This window comes from Pyrgilauda ruficollis, unplaced genomic scaffold (assembly GCF_017590135.1).
Source record: "Pyrgilauda ruficollis isolate IOZ18807 unplaced genomic scaffold, ASM1759013v1 scaffold31, whole genome shotgun sequence".
NCBI classification, from domain to species: Eukaryota; Metazoa; Chordata; class Aves; order Passeriformes; family Passeridae; genus Pyrgilauda; species Pyrgilauda ruficollis.
Genome location: NW_024524489.1, coordinates 191,666 through 210,812, shown reverse-complemented (window position 1 = coordinate 210,812; position 19,147 = coordinate 191,666). Strand labels below are relative to the sequence as shown.

General features: G+C 45.1%; 1 long non-coding RNA gene across 1 annotated transcript in view; it reads left to right on the top strand.

The window, feature by feature from the left end:
* Nucleotides 1-487: 487 nt before the first annotated feature.
* LOC121357066 overlaps nt 488-19,147 on the top strand; it is a 155,873-nt gene continuing 137,213 nt past the window's right edge. Inside the window, exon 1 of the long non-coding RNA XR_005955677.1 lies at nt 488-590. This is a non-coding gene — a long non-coding RNA (uncharacterized LOC121357066). The remainder of the gene's footprint in view (nt 591-19,147) is intronic.

Below are 19,147 nucleotides of genomic sequence, written 5' to 3'. Positions count from 1 at the left end.
AATTTGAGGGTTTCATAGACCCTTTTCAAAAATGTATCTGAGTCTAGCAAAGGAACAGAGAAAAAAAATAGCAGAAAAGCAGTTTTTCTGTTATTGAAATCTCCCCAGAATAATGGTTTAAAAACCACAATAGATAAAAATTATGTTGCAGTATTTGTCTGGCTGCAGGATTTTAAGGGGGACAGGAACAAAGGGGCAAAAATGTCTGCATGACTACCCAAAAGGTGCGCTAGCCTCTCCCTTCTGAATTTCTCTGGAGGTTGGGAATTTGTGTGGAAAGCCTTGTGCAGCAGAGAAGCAGTTCTTCCTTGCATCTGGGAGGGTTAGAAGCTGGGTTTCCAAAAGCAGCTCAGTGTGTGATATCCCAGGATTGGCCCAAGTTTTGTGGAACTCTGGAATAACCCAAAACTTTGTCTGGAAACTGCAGCCAGAGGCCAAATTTGAGTATCTATATTGGGCTTCCCTGAGAGCTGTCCCTGCCTTCCTTGAGCACTTTGCTGTGTGTCACAGAGCCTGACAAGTTTGTGAGCAGCCTTGGAGGGGACAAGAGCTGGGCAGTCCTGGTGACACCTGCCACCTCTCCTGGCGAGGTAACACTTGGGGGACCACGTTGTGTCCCAAGGTGGTGGGATCTAACTGCTGCTGGAGGCTGGCTGAGAGTGGAAAGGGATAAATGAGCGGGATGGAGGGAAGGGATCTGTGAAAAGGTGTTTCATGGACAGAGCACCCAAGCAAAATTAGGACGGGGCAACAGAAGGAAAGGACCTCGAGCCTCTCTGGTGACAATGTGGTGGGAGAGCCTCTGGCAGCAGCAGAGTTTCTCTTCTCTACTCTCAGCTTCTCTATTCTCTTAGCTACTCTTTTTTAACTCATCCTTTACGTTGCAGTGATTGGCTGCTGGTACAGGAGAATGTCAGCATCAGTGGGATATTTCTCTACCTCAGGAATAATCACCTGGATCAGTTTAGGCAAGGAAGTGTGCAGAATGGGACCCCTTAGCAATGCCCAATTCGCAGGAGCCCGTGCAGGTTTGCCTCTCCATCAGAGGAGATAAACTGGGGGACAGAGCGAGGAGAAGCCGCTGTGTCTGGCCAGGCAGCTTCTCCAGAGTGGGATTCTTCCCTCGCAGCCAAGGCTCTCCCCAGAGGGTGGGAACCTCTCTGCCCCCTCCTGCTTGTTTCCCAAGCCAGGCAGACACCCGTGAGCCCCGACACATGGAGTTAGTTGGTGGTCTGCCCGCTGCCTTGCACATGGGGCTCCTCCCGGGGGTGCGCGCATGTGGTTTCCATCTCGGGGCTCTCAGGGCTTCTCACGGAGCCACAGCAGCCCCTCTGCACGCTGGGGCAGGGGCAGCCTCTCCCTCCCCTTGCCCGGCTGCACCCTGCCAGGCATGTTCACAAGAGGGTGCAGGGCATTTAGATTCTCCCTTTGAATGCTGCTCTCAGCTCTGACTGCTGAGCAGTTTTAATCTGCAGCATCTGGTCTGCAGTCTCCTGAGAGGGCTCTTGCACTGCCAGGCTGTTCTGACATCCCTTTAACATCTATATTGCTGAGCCTCTTTTTTTTTCTTCCTCTCTGAGGTGATGTGGTTCACTGGGCCAGGGTTTTGCCCTGTAGGTAACTTGAGAATATCACTTTGTTTGTCTTTGCCACCTTCCTTTCTGGTTGTGCATAGGATAAACCCATGCTTAATCCAATAGGAACAAAATATTCACTAAATATTAATTCATTAGGAGGTATCTTCTATCCTCCCATTACGTGGCAAGATGTCAGACAAATGTTCTTAAATCAGATTTAATCCTGGATTGGCCCTTGACAGAGGATGGCAGACCCTAAGAGAGGCATTGCTTTGCAGAACTTCTTTGAGTTCTTGGCTCATTTCAGTTTGTTGTCTGTCTGGTCCTGTTGGGGAATCTCTGCTCTCACTGCTCCTCTCTAAGAGATGAATAATGGTTTTTCTTCTCTCCCATCTGGGGCTGCTCACATCTGCCTTGACTTGCTGCTTGTTTATTGTGCAATGCCAATCGCTGCCTGTTCCTCATTGCACATCACCGAGGTAATTGCTCCATATAAAAATTATCTTTATGGGGAATGCCTCTCCATATGAGACACTTCAGCCCTGAGAAAAGGTTGGGCTTTCAGAACCAGACCTTGGAAAGCCTTGATGTGTAGCCTGGGTAATAGAAATTTTTGTGGTCTTAGTCAAGATGTCTTGGAGCTTTTGCCGCACTCTGAAACTGCAAATTTTTTTTTCTCTCCTTCCCCCCAGTCTTGCAGCTACATCTTGTTGCTTCTCTCTGGTTTTATGAATGGAATGTCATGATCTGCATCTGCATAAAGGTCCTTTCATTAGATGCTCCCTCTGCTCTTAAGACATTTACGGAGGTTAATTTGGGGAAAAAATTCTCTGCGATACATGACATTTTACTTCCATTATACTTCAGCTGTCCCAGATTTATGTGAAAAGCTTGCACAAAACATCTTATTTATAAGAATATGTGCACTCATCATTCACACAGACAAAACTATTACAATGTATTCTTTCTACAGGGGAAGATCTCTGGCCAGCCAGCCCAAATTACATCATGGGACTAAACATTTTGTATCAAAATCCAGAATTGACATAACTAATTTGCAACACTTCTTACGTGCTTTCCCAATCAACGTTACCAAAAAACCAGATGCACGGCTCAAATCACTGCTGACTTTGCCACTGTCTTCTGCCTTCACCTTAGGGTTTTTGGTAACACAGTTTCTGCCCAAACCTAGAAAGTCTTGCGGGAAATTGAACCAACTTTTTATTTTGGTTCTCTCAGCAGCGGTTTGCTCATCCTTTTTTAAACTTTTTTCTGTTCCCAACATGTTAACAGATGTAAATATGAATCATATTTCATTCTCAGACTCCTTTATAAAAATACACTCAGAACCAAAGTTTCTGAGTAATGAAAAACTCTGGATGCATCTCCAAACCACAATGAAACACCCTCTCCCCAAACGAGTCAAGGCTTGGCTTGCACACCTCTGTCTGAAGGGGAGAGGAGAAACCTTTTCAGTAGCATTGCTGTTTATTTTGCTGTTACAGAGCAGCAGCACTGACAAACTGGAGCATGTGTGCAGCTTTGTGGTCCTGTGTGTGTTGAGGTGTGTGGTTTCCTGCCCTCCTTATCTCCCCTGTCTGTTCTGGATGACTGATCAGCACTGCAGACATTTTTGTGGTTTTGATGGCTAAAATGAGCTGATGTTCCTTGTGTTCAGCCAGCCTCCTTCCCCTTTCTCTCCCAAGCACTTCAAGCAAGGTTCAGAATTAGGCTTTCTGAGCTTCTGCACCAGGAAAATCAGGGTATGTTAGTGGTCTGGGAGTTCATTTAGGCTGCAGAGTCTGCCATGAGTTAGCAGATCACCCATTGTGCAGGGCCTGGTGCTGGGAGCTGGGTGTGAGGCTTGTTTGAATGGTTGGAAGGAATCTTGCTGGCTTTGGGCTCTCTATAATGACCCCTAAGGCAAAACCCTTTTAAGCTCAGAAGAAGCCATTTGCTTTGCTTAATGATCTCGGGATGGATGGGCTGCATTCCATCCCAATAACTTCAGAGAGGCTGGGGTGTGAGTCTCACTCTGGGCTCCTGTTGGTTGCTCCGTGTTTAATTGTTCTGCAGCTGACCAGAACTCCTGGCACATTGCTAACATTCAGCCAATATCAGTCACCCCAGTGACTTCTGGCCATCTTTTGGGAATAGAGAGTTGCTGAGGTCTGCTTCCTGTGGGTGGTAGGAAGGAGCCACCCTCCTGGGCAGGAAGAGAGGATCCAGCTTACGTGGATGTGAGTTGTGCTGTGCGTTCATTCAGCCTGAGGAGAACAGGCCCAGCCTGCTCTATGTGGTGGCACAGGCACAGCCATTGATGCTCTCAATTGAATCTTTGTGTTCTGAATATTCTGCTCTGGGCTCTACATCCCCTTTTCCATGTCAGCATGGGGCATGGGCACCCCCGTTTAAGGGTTTGGATTTGATACTCTGAGCTGGCAAGCTTCAGTCTCACCTGCTGGAAATATCAGCTGCTTTGAACAGAAAACTCTTACAGTGGGCTTAATTAAGCATGGACTGTTTGACTTAACTGGGTTTTGATTGTAGTGGGTTATTTTTTCTGGCAACAAGCCAGTGTGACAGAGGTTGTTCTTTAAGTGTAAGTGTTCACTTTCATCCTCCCTCACCAATTCACAAGTGTCTTGCTATTGTGTGTGACCCTGCAGCACTGGAAGGTTCCTGCTTTCTCTGTGGGCTTTGCACAGGCTAAATGTGTGCCTTGTGTGCCCAGAGCTCCAGGAATCCAAGTCAATAGTGGGAACAAACCACAGTCATTGAGGCTGGGCTGTGCAGAAGCACTTCTGAGGTGAGGAACAAGCTATTTCCCCATAGTAACACAACCTAAGCCTTCAGTCTTTGTTTAGAACTGAACCTTTAATTGCACTGGGATTCAATGCAAACCCTTCCAGGAAGAAAAAGCTATTGCTATCACTTGACTGTAAAGGCTCTTGAGGGATTTCTAGTACATATATCTTAACCAAGAAAATACCCACCCTGCTTTCCAAGGCAGCTCCCTCCCCCAGGCTAAAAAACCTCTGCAACTCCCTCCCCTGAATTTGCACAGTCAGGAACGATGAAAAATGTTTTCTGCTTCATTATGCTCTTTGCATGGGCCAAGTAAATGCACAGATACTGTCTCTATCTATGAGATCAAGTTGTTTTTTTATTTAAAAAAAAGCAAGAGACGAGGCAATCAGCAATGATTCACTTCTGTGGGAAATGTGCTCCTTTGCTTATTTAGGGATTTAATGTAGCTTTGGAATAGGTGTGTCTGCAGAAAGAGGTAAGGTGATAGAGAGGTTTTAGTCCTAAAAACTTGGTTTTCTAGATGTGGGGGCCAGATGTGAGGTGTAGCCATGTCTGCTGGCAAAACAAACTGGACTAGAGCAAATGTGTCCTGCTGCTTTCCTTTTCATATCAAATCAGTGTTCTGAGAATGCCTAGGATATCCCAAGTTCTGTGTAATAAACTGAGTCACTTGAGGATTTTGCTGCTGTAACTGTAGAACATTGATATAGAAAGACTCTTGGAAGTGTTTGTTTTGTGCTTATGTGAACAAACAAGGAGGGGGAGTATGTGGTCAGCATGATGAGGAGGACTTGCAGAGAGAAGCCGAAATGAGTGTAGGCATGATCAAAGCTGTAGGCTGAACATGCTCCTTGAAAGCACTTTCCCAGTGTTTATGGGAAGTGTGTTTTGGACCCTGTGTTAATGGGAAGAGTGTTCAGCCCAGAGCCAGGTTAAAATCTGTCCTTATGCTAAATAAGAATCTGGAAGGGAGGTCACCATTACTGCTTTGCTTTTCTCAATTCATTTTTGAATGCATGTCACTGCAAAATTGTCATTTTCTAGCTATGCACTACAGTTGTTGTTGTGTTTTGTGGGGTTTTTTTTGTTTTTTGTTTTTTTTTTTTTTTTTTTTTTTTTTTTTTTTTTTTTTTTTTTTTCTTTTTTTTTTTTTTTTTTTTTTTTTTTTTTTTTTAATGTGTCTTTTTACAAGTGCAGGGGATTGAGCAAGAAGGGAAAACATTTGGAGGTTCCCTTCTCAAAGCAGAGCCTGGCTGAACTGCCTGGGCTCAGAAGCCGTCACAAGTAGTTTTTGCAGGGAAACAGCAATTATTTATTTCACTGTGAACTGGAAGAAACAGCACCTCAGCAATGTGATTGTTAGTCATCATGTTTTGTAAGACCGTTTTTTATAGAGCTTTTGTAACAGCTCTGTCTAAATCCAAAACTCAAATCTAGTGTTACTCTCATTTTTGCTGGTGAGTGGGTCAATGTGGGGATGAGTTGACTTTCCTCCTCCAAGGAAAAGATTTCTTTTAGTTTTTTTTTTCCCCTCACTTGCTGACTTTAAAACAATGTTGTTGCTATCTCTATTGGGCAGACAGGGTGTCAAAATTAGGGCTGAACCCTTTCCTCTCAGCACCACCCAACATCTGAGCACGGAGCTCTTTGATATGAACAAGGCTACAGCGTTTCCAGAGCAGAGTCATCGACTTGTTTTGCAATGAGGCAGAACTTCCTTTGGGGCTGGTTTTCTCCAGGGCAATGAACCTCTGGAAAGCATCTTCATGAATGATGCAGTCAGGAGGATTTCATGTATTACCCTCTTCGCTGCCTCCCAAGATCTTCAGCAGATCACTTTATGTACTGGAGGCACAAAGGGTTAGGGAAAGATTGCAGTCTTGGGAGAAAATCCGAGTGCAGCAGCCAAGCCAATAGTTTTTCCCCTTGCACCACGTGAGATGCTGAACAGTTTTAGAGCAGTTTTGTGCAGCTTAGAGCCTGGTGTTTGGAAGAATTTGGTGCTCTGTGCTGCTGGCCTGGGCCTGTGCAGGAGGGGGAGAGGGAAGATGTGGTGACAGGGCTCCTGCCTTGTCTTCCTGCTGCTCCACCAGCAGAACTTGTGGGGTAAAAAATATCCCACAAATCATATTTTCCATTTACTGACTATGTTCCCTCCACCATTTAACCTGTCAGAATATACCACCTTGGGAGCAGCAGGAATTTTTCTCTCCTCAGAAAGATTTATAAGATCTTTGTTTGTTGTATTGGGGATCTTTTTCTATTACAGAAAACAATGTTGGGTGATGCAATGGAGATTAGCATTCACTGTGCTCATGAAATTCTGATTGTATACCTTGGGACAGAATTTGGTAGGGAGCTTATTCAAATTTCTGTCTGGCAAGTCGTGCTCAGCATCTGTTTGAGGCTCTGTAGCTCTGCAGCCCCATGTGGAAGAGGGATCTCATGAGGGCACCTTCCCCTCTAGAGCTGAAAGCTGCTGTGATGCTGCTTTGTTTTGGCCAAGAGCACAGGGAGCATCTCCTGTGCTTCAGCCCTGCCGTGTCCCTGTGCAGGTGCCACCTCGCTGTGTCCCTGACCGCTTCCCTGGCGCTTCCAGCCCCACGGGGACTGCCTGCACGGGAGCTTCTCGGGGGTCTCCCTGTCCTTACACGAGCTGGGACAGCTCCAAGGTCCTCTGCAGAGTCCCAGGAGATCGTGCACTGTTGGGAAAAGCTCTGCCCTGGCTTGGGGCCTTCCTGACCCAGCAGGCCTTTCCACCCCTGCCTACTGCAGTTCTGTTATTTGCGTGCTTTAAATTAAATAGCCCGGGGGAAGTTGTGCAAAACCCCTTGCCATTCTCTGGGGCTGCTATTATGGCATCCATCCTCTTCGTCATGAAGCTGCAGGACAGATGTTAATGGGGGAAAAATACTGGACGGGAATATATCCTCACTAGAGTTAGCTTTTCCACCAACTTTCTTTTGCACTTAGAAATGCAAATTTAGGCCAATCAAAACTTTGGACTCATTTTAAATTCCCTACATTGTTCCACATAAACAGAAAATAAAGTATTAAGAGAATATTTCTTTTTTAATGCCAAAAATATCTCAGGCAGCTTTTTCCTCTGCTAATATTCAATAGCTAAAACTGCACTGTACAGCAGTGTCCCTTTTTTGTGACAGTGATCTTCTAATAAATTCTGTGTAGGCAAACTTTTTTTACTCATTGTAAGATTATGACCCAGATGCTGTTTTGAGCAAAGTATTGTAACATAAACACACAAATCTGTCTCTTCTGCAATTGTGAAAAATCTTTGTATGTGCAAAATAATTGCACAAAATCCTTCTGCCTTGAAGTGTGTGATAAAAACACCAACCCCTGTGTCCCAGAGGGGAATGCACAAACAGTCATAAACAGAGGCTTTCTTTGAACCTGAGTAAGAAGTCTGAAAATACACTCAATAATTCAGATACAGCCAAATATTCACAGGGAAGAAAAAATAGCTGAGCACTAGGAATCTATCTCAATGGTAGGCAAAGCTTTCAAGGGGAATAGAAACTCTTCAAGTTAAAAATTCTTCACTTCCACCCTCCTTCAACCAAAAAACATTCTCTGAACCTATATGTCTAGGTGCAGACATTATCTCATTTCCATCATTATGTGGAACAAATGAGACAAATATGTGTTTCTTATCAGGCAGAGGGAGCAGAATCACGGGGAACAACTTGAGAAAGTTTTGTTGAACATGGACAAATTCCACTGAACCTGTGGAGTGCAACAGCAGAGTCCTGCTGTGCCAGGTGAAAATGTTCATTGTAAAGCAGCAAACCTGCAGCAGGTGTAAGAGCGAGAACTGCTGCAGGTTGATGCCTCCTGCATCTGACTTGATTCAATTGATCAAGCTGTGATAGTGTATTAATAAATTGCCCCCAGGATATTATCAAAGTTGAATTGTGCACCTGATCTGTGAGAGCTCCCCAGGTAATGGCTGGCTCATTTTAGCACTGCTTGCCAGGTCAGGGTTTGCAGGCTTTGTCAAAATACAGAAAAAAGGACGCTTGCAGGGTCTGCTTCTGTTCATTTCTCTCTTCTGTGGTGTGATGGACAAAGGCAGACAGGGCTGACCCACGGGGGATTGCTGCGGGTGCTGTGGAGAAGCACCTGCTCCAGCTGGGATGTAGCTGCTCCCTGCTCTGCTCCAGCCCTGCTCACCCCCTCACCTGAGACCACCTCACCCCCAGACACCACGTGGCAGCTGCCGAACTTGTCCTGGGCCACTGGTCCCATCCAAACCGTGAGCAAATCCTGTGGAGCTTGAGGCTTTCTGCTGCATGACTTGAGTTCTTCACCAGAACAGTAAAGACCAGTTTGAGATCTCAGACTTTTTTTTTTTTCCTGTAATTCCATCCCATGGTTGGCTTAATTTTCTTTTCCTTGACCCTAAAAGTGATTCAGCTCCAAAACAAAAGTGTTCTTTTCCTGTACACTGAGCTAGGGCTAGAAAGGTGTCTACACAGGTAGGCTGAGGGTGTGCCTATACATATGTAATCACCTCCCTATCCATGTTTTGTTTTACACTGAATTTATCTTTCTGTGTCCATCTCCTGAAGTTATTCTTTCCTGCCTCTCTTCCCACTAAATCCTATTTTTAATTAATTTATATGTGGCTTAGACCATGAGATGTAGTAAAATATCAGTGAAATAAAGAGGATTTCCCCTTACTATTTTATAGTGATCCTTATTCTTTATAGTTGTGCCACAGTTACCTTTTTTTGCATTTTGAGGAGCAGCTCTTCATTAAGACGTTTCTTTTTATTTTGAGAGTGTGTGTGAAAAGAATGACAGCCTCATTGGTTATTTTCTTCAGAAGGCTCATATGAGAAACTCACATGGAAAATCTAAGCAAAGATAATTCAAAGTTCATCCATATTTATGCTTTGAGTTTTTTAAAAAGAGAGCTTTAATATATTAGAAAGCAAAGGTTTGCAGGATCTGTGCTAGCTGGAAGTTGAGATGATGTACTGCTCCATTCCTAGAAAAAAATCTGTTTAGCTTGAACTCATAACATCTGAGTTTTTACAGTGGTCTTTTTTTACCTCCTCAAGCTCCCTTCTTAGGGGAAGTTTCCATTCTTCAACAGTATCAGCTCTTTTAAATTAATTTTGCTCCTTATGTATTTGATGGTTTGATGGTCCTTAGAGGAATGTCTGATATGTTTACATTTCTAATATTGCCTGTGATTTCTTCAAACTCACTTCATTTTTCTGAGAAAGTGATGGTTTTTAACTGATTATTCTATGGGAAAATTCTCTGTGGAATATGTGTTTTTTCTAAGATGTTACAGAAGTGCAAAGCTGTACCTCATATAATTCTTAATTGGCTTTTGAGACTGTTAATTCAGAGTTTTGGAAGGAGTGGAGGCTGATCCTCTGGAAATCTAGAGGTGACCTCTTTGCTGCTTGTTGCTGTAAGATTTTTGTGCCATCTGTCTTGGGACAGTTGTTCCTCAGGTTGTCCAAGGCATCTTTTGTCTCCCTCCTTTCCCACGAGCTCGGCGATATTTGCGTGGCGTGCTGCTTCAGCTCTTCAGGCATGATTGCCACTCTGTGTTTAGACGTGAATGCATTTGTGTTCTTTATCAGCCATCCAGAGTGGGTTTGTTTTCCCAGCCTCTCCTCTGTGGCAGGGCCCAGGGGATGTCTGGAAGGGGGGCAAGGGAACACTTGTGTTCTGCAGGGCAGGAAGCAGGAGCCTGGCTGCCAGCTCGGCCTCTGCAGATGTGACCGGGGAGGGATCTTCACCCTTCTCTTCAGCATGGAGCACTCTGACATTTGGGGATGAAAGGAAATATAAGGTGAAAGTGTAATAGAAATGCTGATCACCATATGAGGGACTCCTTTGTCATCAGTGATGTTGAGGGTGATGTTTACCTTCCATTGAAAGCTCTGCTTAACATGTTTTCCCAGGGGCTGGAAAATAATTGCAGATTTGACTACTTACCTACACTACAAGTACATTAATCTGAATTTGAAGCCTTGAAGTCCTTGTTAGCCGAAATGCAGAATGTCTGGCTGATCTTCAGTTTCTTGCTATGAGATTGGGACTAATTTGCGTGCTAAAGATGGTTTTAGATCACAGCAGTTGCCTGCTGTACCCTGACTCCTAGTGCTGGTATCAGTAATCCCAGTGATTTTCCTCCTAATGTTAATATTGGCTGTCAACAGTTAATGCATTGGTTGTTACCTGCTGCTCTAAGAAAGAATGTCTTGTCTGTCCCAATTGCATTTGTTAAAAAACTGGGTAAAATATTGTACCTACCCACTGAGAAGTTATTGATAATTGCTCTGTCTAGATTACTTTTGGTAATTCTCACCTGCTTTTTTTTAAAAAAGTCTTTGTTTCTCAGCCTCTCTTTAGCTGTTAGGAAAGACAACTTCTGACTGATACTATTACAACATTCAACTGAAAGAGCCTTGGTCCTCCCTGATATTTCTGCATTACCTTGGATGACATTCCATTTATCTTTTCCCCCACCCTCCAAAAGTATTTGAAGGTCCAAAGGCTCCCTTTGGCATGAGCCTTGCTGAGAGAATCCATACAGAAAGCTTTCATGCCTCGTGATCTGGCCACAAAGGCTGTACGCTTTCCAGTCTCCTCTGCTTCCAGCTATATTCTGGCAATATATTCTGGCAATTACTGACACAATGCTGCATTTTCCAGGATTTGTAGCACTGGTTGGGCTGTCAGAACCTCCTGGCTGCCAAACCAAGACCTACCAATGATATCAGGTGAGCAGGGACAGTGCAGAGCCTTCTGTTTGAGAAAGCTCTTAAGGAACCTCGAAGACGCCAGAGTTTGCTGTAGTCAGAAGGAATGTCTCTTGAATTCCAGGAGGATTTAATTAGGATACAGCTGAAGGAAGAAGAGATCCCTAAAGCAAGTTAGTTTCAGGGCCCTATGTGCTTATTATGCAATTTCATCTTGGTTTTTGATCAGGAGGGCACCTTCAGCTAGATCATGTTGCTCGGAGCTCTGCCCAGCCTTGCTCCACCCAACCCTTGTTTCCAGGGCTGGGACATCTGCAGCTTCTCTGGGCAGACTCATCCAGTCTCACCATCCTCACCGTCAAGAATTTCCTCCTAATATCTCATCTAAACCCCACTGTTGTCAGTCTGCAGCCATTCCCCTGTCCCATCACTCCATGCCCTTGTAAAAAGTCCCTTTGTCTCTCCTAATGCCCTTTTAGGTACTGGAAGGTGCTCTAGTGTCTCCCCGGAGCCCTTCCTTCTCCAGGCTGAACATCTCCAACTCCCTCAGCCTGTCCTTGTAGTAGAGGTGAAAATAAAGTGTTCTCAAAGCAGGAGTACCTGCAGCAGGTATCTCTGCAGCCCCATTCTGTGTTTAGGAAGCATAAGACAAGCGTGAAAACATTTTAAAAGTCTATGGTTTCTGTATCTCTGAAGTGGTTCTAGTAAATTTTGGTGTCAGAACTGCTAGCGGCTCTCATCTCAGCTGTTATCAGGCTGATATTAACCTAGGTTAGAGGCACGTCCTGATGCTCAGATAAACCAGAGATCCTTGGTGCAGGAGACAACCACAAACTGGCTTGCAAGGCTGCCAGCAAAGCAAATCTTGTTTTTTCTCCACCCTTTCTCCACTCCTCTGCCCGTACCCTCATCGCTCAAACTGAGAGGAGCTTTGGCTGTGGATCTCCTCTCAGCAGTCACCCTCCATGCCAGGGGAGCTCCTTGGGGACAAGCTCCCTCAGGCAGGCTTTGTTTCAGCTCTCCTGGGCTTGTTGATCCTTGCCAGCTTTCAGTGCTTGGATGGAGCAGACCAGCTCCTCAGCTGATATGGGGGAGCTAATCCCCAGCTCACTTGCTCCACTTGGATTTCTCCCTGGTTTTATTTGAGTGTACAGTGTTCTTCTGAAGCATCTTAAACTTTTGGGTAGTGGATATTTCAACTGCCAAATAGATAACACATTGCAAAACTGAGTGCTTGCCAGGTTAACAGGTTTCTGGCATATTTTATTAAGGTCTTGCTAGCTCTTGCTGATGAGTTCAATAAAAGATTGTCATTAACAGGAAAGGAGCACCCATGCTTAGTACAGGCAGTGGCCTTGAGATGCTTTTTGAGACACTTCACCTGACATGGAACATCTGGAGACCTGTCTGACCTTGGCCCTGCTGAAAGCCCAAGAGAAAAAAACCCACCAAAATGAGAGCTTTGACTGCCTGGACCTTACAACAGGCACCAAGCTTTGCCCCACAGTCCCTGAGCTGCATCTCCTTGAAGAGCTTTTTGTTTTATCTGCTCTGGTCACCAAAAAGCCACCCTAAATATGACTGGGTTGTTATTTTGCATTCTTGGTGATAATTCCTAGTACAACATGTCCCAAAATACTTTCTGTAGCTTGGAAGCTCTGCTTTTAGGGTCTGATCCAATACTCACTGAAGTCAATAAGTCTCCCTATTGATTTCAGTTGACTTTGGATTAGATCCTTGTTTAGGGGCTATAAATACATCACTGGAGGGGAAAATCCCATCCCAGACTTCTTGATAGATTTTTTTTTTTTTTCCCCTCCTCAGTTTTCTTCTTTCTCATTCTCTTGTGTTTTGGTCAAATGAAATCTGTCAAGCTCCGTTGCATTTCCTAATCTTCACTGTTCTGACAGACTTCAGACCAGCAGAAAGACAAGCTTAAAATTATGGAAATTAAGTGCAATTTTTTATTATGCTGTCTAAGATGTTTTCAATAAAGCAGAGAGGGAGAGAGAGAGATCACTTTGCCAGATCGGTGTCATGGTGTTCCAAAGGTTTTGGCTAGTTAGCAGACTTCCAGTAAAAATGCATGTTGCTCTTCAGACCTCTTGTGGGTGATCCACACCTCTCCTGGAGCCTCCTCTTATTGTGTTGTGGCTTCAAATGGAAGAGAGCCTAAATTATTTTGGACCTGTGCTAAGAGTTCTCAGTATTATTAATAGCATGCTGAGTGAGCTTGCCGTGTAAAACGCTCCGATTGCCCCTCCTGCCTTTCACAGAGCAGGCACTTAAAAACCAGACTGTGTTGGGGAAGACATGGCTGGATGAACCAGGCTCACACGGAGCCACAGAGTAGGTGAGTGTCTGGGGGAGCGAGGCATTTCTGTGAGGAACAGAGAGCACGTGCTGTTCCTGAGCTGTGGCAGTCAGGCTGGAGCCCCTTCCCAACTGACATCCAACATGCATTGCCATCGGAATAATGCTGCACACTACTGTCCACAGGACTCTCACTCCTCTTTCTTGGAGAAAGGGTCTTCTCTGTGCTGGTTTGATTTCAACCTCCCCAAGATGGGATTTTTTTTGGGTTCTACCCATTCAATTTTCATGCTTTTATGATACAGTAATCAAGCACCAGAAGCTTTGCAACCAGGGAATTACTTGTCACTTTTTGGTGTTATTGTAGAAGTAATAGGCCAAAATACCTGCTAGACAGGTATTTTAAGCATCCATATCACATGCTAATTGTGTCTGTATTTAGTTCTTCTGATAAACATTATTATCAGTATGTCTAAAACCTCTGGGGTTTTACGCACAAGACCCATAATCATGTGATTTTTGATACATGGTTTAAAAAAGGGAAGGTGAAAGCAGAGGAATGTAGCAGTTGGAATTGAAAAGGAGCATAATGCAAAAACCCGGACATTCCTCTGTCTAACTGCTGTGTTGGATGGATTTAAAACAGAATTTTCCACCATTATCCAGGGAAAAGAATCTGAAATGTAATAATGCTTCTGGCACCACCTTTCACAAATAAGGCAACTGCATTCACTTAGTAGGCATTCAAAATTCTGCAATGAGATACTTGTGGCACACTTCAGAGCCTGCAGCTGCCTTGGGAGACATCCTCACCGGGGCCTGGGAAGCAGCCAGGGTCACTGGAAAACATTTAGGAAGAAAGCAGTGTTAGTGTGACTTGTTAAAAAGCCCTGGACAGCCAAAACAAAGCGCTCAGCCCAGTGCTGCTCCCCTGCCCGTGCCCAGAGGTTTGGCCAGGTCCTGGGCAGGTTTCGGGGGTCCTGCTGGGCTCCAGGGACCTCAGCACGAGCTCGGCTCCTGCGCGCGGGGCTGGATCTGGTCTGGGGCAGTGTTCGTAGCCTTTGGGGTCGGTGGCAGTGTGGTGGAAGGAAAGCTGACTCTGTGTGTTTTGAGCCATCCCTGTGCTGGTGTGGGGCAGACACAGAACAGCAGTTTAACATGGATACGTTGACATTTAAGGAACTGCCAAAAATCCCTTTCTGCATGATTTTCAAGCTACAGAAGAGAGTGGTTTGAAAGGTAACCTGAGGACCATCTCATTTGAACCCCCCCTGCCATGGACAGGGACACCTCCCCCCAGGCCAGTCTGCTCAGAGCTCCATCCAGCCTGGCCTTGGACACTGCCAGGGATCCAGGGGCAGCCCCAGCTGCTCTGGGCACCTGTGCCAGGGCCTCAGCACCCTACAGGCAAGAATTTCTTCCTAATAGCTAATCTCTATAAGAATTTGAGCCCACGCCCTTTGTCCCATCATTTCAGATCCTGATGAGGGTCCCTCTCCAGCTCCCTGGCAGGACCCCGTGAGGTCCTGGAAGGTGCTGTGAGGTTTGCACACAGCCTTCTCTTCCCCAGGCTGAACATCGCCGGCTTCCTCAGCCCGTTTTCTGATAACTAGTGTTGAGAAAAGTGGGGGTTAATTGCAGTTCAGATCTAGAGACGATGTATTTACCAGCAGCCGGAGAGCACAAAGGCGCATTGACACGAAGGGGCTCGGTGACATCACGGGCCCGTGTGACATCAGCAGGTCCCCGCAGTCAATTGCCAGCTTTGTCTGCGCGGCAGCGGTGCCCTGGGCGCAGGGCTTGTGAGGGAAGGCTCTGCTGGCAGGGGAAGCCGCAGTGCGGGCTGGGGTGGGCCGGGCCGTGCCGGTGTGAGCCGGGCCGTGCCGGTGCGGGGCTGTCGTCGGGCCCGGGAGGCTCGGGCCGGGCCCTGCGGGCCGCACTGGCACGGGCCGTGCCGGTGTGGGGCTGTCACCGGGGCCGGCAGGCTCGGGCCGGGCCCTGCGGGCGGCACTGCCATGGGCACGGCCTGTGCAGAGAGCGCCGGGCCTCACCCGTCCTCTCGGCTCTGCTGGAACCCACCTCCCGTGCTGCATGGAGGTACAGAGTTATTCACCGCCTCCGAACGATTAATTTTGGTAAATATGTAAAATAGATGTTTAGAGACCAACATCAATTTCTCATGAGGGAGGCAAAAGGGAATCCTTTAAGGCAGAGTACTCCAAGAGAAGCTTCCATTCATCATCAATCACCCTGTAATCTGCCCAGCACTCAGAGAACAGCAAGGGCATAGCAGAGGAGAAATATTTTAGCACTTTAGGAAATCTGGAATGCATTCAAATCGTGGGAGAAAATTATGGCAGTGCAAACAAAATACAAATAGTGTTTTGAATAACTTCTTGCTGCTTCTTTGTGGACACCTTCAAGGGTCTCCCTCTCACTAGAACTGTTTTCTTCTCCTGTACGCCTAGTGTTTCATATTTTTCAAACAAATTCATTGTATTGTGATCCCAGGAAATTGAGTCATGCATGTGCTCACAAATACTCAGCCCCTCTGAAACTATGTAGTTACCAAACATCAAACATTCAAAGATTAGGGGTTTTATTTGCAGATTAATCAGAAGCCACATCAAAATAATGATGCTATTACCACAACTACTGCAACTAATTGATGCATAGATCACATTGCACATCTCAAGGTGCTTTGAAATACAGCTGTAAAAATGACACAAAGCCACAAAGGCATAATAAAATGTAATTAGGACTGAGAATTAGAGTCTGAGAGTTGTTAGGACAGTTCCATGGAAAATAACTGTTGTTTTAGGAATTACCTTCTGTCAGTGATGGGGCAGTGGGAGCTGAATTTGCTCCAGCTCTCTTCTTTATTTCTGCTGCTGACTGGCAATATTACAGTCCTGGAGTCTTCCTGTCAGAAAGTTGAAAAGGACCCAAAGTCAAAGTATCTCAGATTCACTCCTGTTCATTTTCACAATTGGAGGCTTGGTTTTCAACAGCCCTTTCCCTGAAATTAGGTAACTAGTTTCCATTGCTCAAGGCCACAGAAGGTGTATCCTGTACCTTGGGATTAGTGTGCAATATCAGCTCTTTTTATGTTTGAAGCCTCTGTTTTCTAAGCATGGGATCTATTTCTCCTTTCTTTTCTTATGTTAGTTTCCTGTTGTGACAGGTTTATAAAATGCAGGTTATAAAAGTTCTTTTTAAAAAGAACTAGAGTGGAATTTTTTTCTCTTGTCTACGAAAAGCGTTGGGTACTTTGATTTTTCTTGTTTCATCAGAATTTCATTTTTGTTTATTAAAAGTTCCCAACTGTCTTTTACTACTGAAATTTGCCACTTATTTATTCTTTTTTTTTTTTTTCTTACAAAAACACCACAGAAGCGTGGTGAGGTTTGCAGCAATGTCTGCATGCAGGAGCTCCTCCCAGTACCTTTCTCTTTTGCACCTGCACAGCACATCTCTCTCACAGGGGCCCTATTCTTCCACGGGATGTTCTGAGATTGGTTCTGATGGCTGTGCATGTCCCAGGGCTCGGGGGTGATGCTGTTGTGGTTGGAGTTCTGGCCAGAGGTACCTGTGTCTGCAGGCTGTGGGGCAGCTCTGCACAGCCCTGGCCTCTGTGCCAGCTCTTGTGGGGCTGATCCTCTTCCCTGCCCAGCCCAGCCAGGGAATATTCCTGTGCTGGACCACCTTGGGAGGAAAAGGGCTGGGGAGCAAGGTGGGTGGAGGGAAGAGCCAAGGCTCTGAGCTTTTGGAGGCATTTCTGGGTTTTGGTTTGTTGTTTCAGTGTTTTTGTTGCCTTCTGGTTTTATTTTAATGAATCAGATAATTCTAATCTTGGCTGTTGAATCTGAATATTTCAGTGGAATAGGAGAAGAATTAGGGTTCAAACTCATCTGAGCTGGCAAAGCCAAACTTTAAATACTGTGAAATTCTCTCGTGAGCTTTCCTGGACCCAAGTCCAGAGCTGGAATTTGCATACAGACTTTCAGCAAGAGAAGCATAATGTGTACCAGTGGTTGAGATGGAGAAAATGCATCAAAGCAAAAATAATACTTATTCTGCAATAGCTCTTGCCTAATCTGAGCATCCCTATCTTTGAACTGGCAGTGTACCTCAGGAATGGAATGAAATCCTTAAGTAACTAAAAACCATGCTAAACTTCTTTCTGATACAAATGCAAAGCTTTTTTTGGTTTGTGCTTTTTTAAAAAATTTTCTTTAATCTCTGTAGTCACAGTTACATGCACGTAAAATTTAAATAACTGGGACAGTAGTGTATAGAAGTAATTCGTCAGACACACAACTGTTCCCATAAATAATAAATTTCCTTAGCCTATAAAAATCACAGTGTATGCACTCAAAGTTCAAGTAGAACTGGGACAAAGTAGCGTGGTGGAGTAGCTCATCAGGCCCGTAACCATCCCCATAAATAAAAAATAAACAGGGGAGCATGAATGATGGAATTTGAGATATTCTTTTCAGACAATGTCACTTCATACATTTTGGGAAGGGCCATAGCCATGCTAAAAGCCAAAATAGAATGTAAGGGTCTTTTTAAAATGCTGATCTAGAAGAGAATTTACTTCTTGAAAATGGAAAAAAAAATCAAAATACATGTTTTAACAATCCATTAATTCCAAGTACTGTATAAAGGCAAAACAGATTTGTGGATTTGCTCTGCTGCTGCTAATGCAATGTAAATTTTTAACTGTGTTTGAGAAAGTGCAGACATTGCCAAATCTGGGGAAGGTTATCATGCACTGCATTCTTCCAAGCTGGTGAAAAAAATGCTGGGGTAATAAAGGTTCATGATTCAAGTCAGACATGACAGCAGAAGTGTGATTGCAAAATGCCCCTGCTCTGGGATGTGCAGCTTCTCTATGAACAGGCTCAATATATCTGCCTTGGGTATCTGCTCAGGCAGCACTGCCCAGGACAGGTCTGAAACACTTGGAAATCCATGGAAAAGTTCCCATCTGCTCTCTTGAGTCTTAGCCTAGCGGGCTGAGGCTTCACCTGTATTTTATGGGCCTGCTTTTGCTACCCCTGTGGAAGAGCTGCAGTTAGAGGCTCAAATGAACCCATGGAATAATTGCCATTGACGTTCACAGAGTCACAAAATCAACTAGGATGGAAAAGATCTCCTTTTGAGGGTGTTGGTGTGGCCCCGAGGCCCCCATGTGAGCTGGTGCTCTTTTGGTGGTGGGGAAGAGGTTAAGTCTTGAAGTCATCCAGGTATAAGTCTGGATGTTCCATGTGTGCCAGAAAATAAGATTGAAATGTGGGTTTGGATTGTATTAGGAATTGTCTCTTCATTCCATGATGACTGTGATTGATTTTATTCAGTAATTCATTTTTCCATAGAGAGTAAATAAACCTTTCGCTGTCACTGAAGAAGTAAATCCCTCTGGCAAAGATAGAATGGTTTTATAAAATCAGAACAACCTCAAAGGAACAATCCTGACCAGTGGGAGGCCAGCTGCTGGGATGGAGCTGTGTCCTCCCAAGGCTGGGGAGGAGATTCATCCTCATCTACCATAATGCCATAGCTGTGAAAATGGAGTGATCCTCCATGGTCAAAACATTCCTTGGGATCAGGGAAGCAGATCAAAATAGCTGCTGGTGAGAGCTGAGTGTCAGCTGCTTTTTCCTGGGATGCTGTGGGGAAGGAGAGAGGGGC